Here is a 2,500-nt window from a genome sequence, read left to right as displayed (position 1 = left end):
AGTAATAGCTATAATATCGAAATTCTCTACGCATGCTTTACCTCGCAGCAAATCAATTTTCCTTCTGCTCTTTGTATAGTAAACATTTAGTTTATCTTTCCTCCACCTGCTTTGGTGATTCTTTTAAAAGTCCCTCTCTAAGTTGTTTCTATTGCCTAAATTATATTCCGATATTCCCCCCCCCTACACCCACGTAATGTACCCGAAAAAACCTGTAGGATGCCTACTTCTCGCTCAAGGGATTCAGCAAAGACCCGAAATCCTCTGGGCGACAAGTGCACCCCGTCCCTTGTATATAGATGATTTCTACCGTAAAAGCTGTCCCAGTTGTCGACAAATGCCCATCCATTGGCCTTACAGAGTTTTGCCAGCCTACAATTCATTGCAATAGCCCCGGAACGCCACATGCCTCCAACACTACGCCTCAGAAGGATTTCACACACAACAGTAACACCTCCCCTATTTCTAATTTTGTCTAGCGCATCGCGGAACATCGCAAACAATTCCTTACTCCCTAACTTACCTATATCATTGTCCCCGGCACTTAAGCAAACTACAGGGTCCTTACCTTCCCCTACTAAACACTCTTCAATCCTATCTCTAACATCTCCCATCCCCGCGCCGGGGAAACACACCTGCGTCCTATGTTTCCTATCTTTATCGCAGAAAGCCCTGTCTCAATACCTGACTTGACTGTCTCCTACATCCAAAACCTTACCTGTGGGCAGGGATCCAGCGTCTGCCCTTCCCTTCTCTTGAATTTCATTTGTTTCTCCTTCATATATATATATATATATATATATATATATATATATATATATATATATATATATATATATATATATATATATATATATATACATCTATATACATATGTATGTACATATATATATATATATATATAATTTATATACATATATATGTACATATGTATATATATATATAATTTATATACATATATATGTACATATGTATATATACATATATATGTATATATATATATATGTGTGTATATATATATATATATAATATATATACATATATATGTACATATGTATATATACATATATATGTATATATATATATATGTGTGTATATATATATATATATACATACACCAAAGGCTTTTTTCCCTCTTACACGGGGGATAGCCAAAAAGAAAAAGGCATAGGAACCACTCCCACCCATTCCATTCCCTACATATCCCACTCCCATCCACCCTCCTCTATCCCTCTTATCTTGGCACCTCCTGGATGACGGGTCATCCCTACCTCCTGTCCACTGCCCTGGGTCAGAAGCAGTGTCGCAAGACACAGCACATCCACAGCAAGGCCGCTTCATTAATTCGGCGACCCCCCTCTCCGTCCCCTCATGCAGAAAAGAAGACGGGGAGAAATCCCTTCGGGCTGCGTCAAATTATTTCTCATACAAACTTCCTCACCCACCATTCCCCACCCACTTCCCTTCATGCATCACAGCATCATCCATAAACAACCCTTCTCCATTCACCCCTGTCTTCTGTCCTTTCCCGTCCTTCCTCAACAGACATTCCTCTCTTTTGCAATGTCCCATTCACCCCATTCATCCATCTCATCCTTGGACGCCCCCTCATATTTACTCCTTCCACCTCTGCCTTCCAAACCTCTTTTACATTCTTTCCATGTGTCCAAAACATCCTCATGCTGTTGTTTATAAAAAAAAAAAAAAGTTTTGAAAAAAAAAGAGGATATTGTCTTTTTTTTTTCAGGCCCATAGACCATGATTAATTTGTGCATACCTTATTGTATATCCCATTTTATGTATGTGTTTAACCATTCATGACAAGGAAATTTGGAGTGTTTATTCTTTGAAGATTATACTGAGGGTAAATTTTGTAAGGTAGCCATATTGGCCCATATACACTATCTACACTTGTTGCAGAATCTGAGTCTTGTCTATAAAGGTCAATTACTTGTATATTTTTATACTGTGTGTGATGTCTCTTTGGATAAGGTAGATACGCAGATGTGGAGGGATGAATCAAGTACTTACACTTGTTTTCATATACTTGATATTTAATATCTGAACAAATTTGGACGTGAAAAAAAACTCATGAAAGTTTTTTTAAACTTGCGATTACAAAAAACTTTTTTTTTAACACTAACTACTACACTGACGTTTCTCCCTAAACCCTCTTTGCATCTATTTGAATATATCCAAAAAGCCTCCCTTTCCTCTACACTAATCTCACTACCAGGCCCATATGCACTTACAAAAACCTACATCTTCTTCCCAGTTTCACCTTCATCCACATTAAGTTTGGACAAACCTCCTTCCACTCCACTACACGCTTACCTATCTCTTCACTTACTAGTATAGCCACCCTTTCTCTCCCTCGTCCTCTCTTCACTCCTGAGACCCTCCAAACTACACTCCCAAACTCAAACTCGCCCCTCCCTCTCAATTAAATTTTAATTAATGCCAACACACAAATCTTTCTTCTCACAAATATACTGCCTAT

The sequence above is a fragment of the Oratosquilla oratoria genome, chromosome 14 (genome assembly GCF_046742065.1).
Source record: "Oratosquilla oratoria isolate Oo_2021 chromosome 14, ASM4674206v1, whole genome shotgun sequence".
Classification (NCBI taxonomy): Eukaryota; Metazoa; Arthropoda; class Malacostraca; order Stomatopoda; family Squillidae; genus Oratosquilla; species Oratosquilla oratoria.
The sequence above is the reverse complement of the archived record's forward strand: the minus strand, read 5'-3'. Positions refer to the sequence as shown.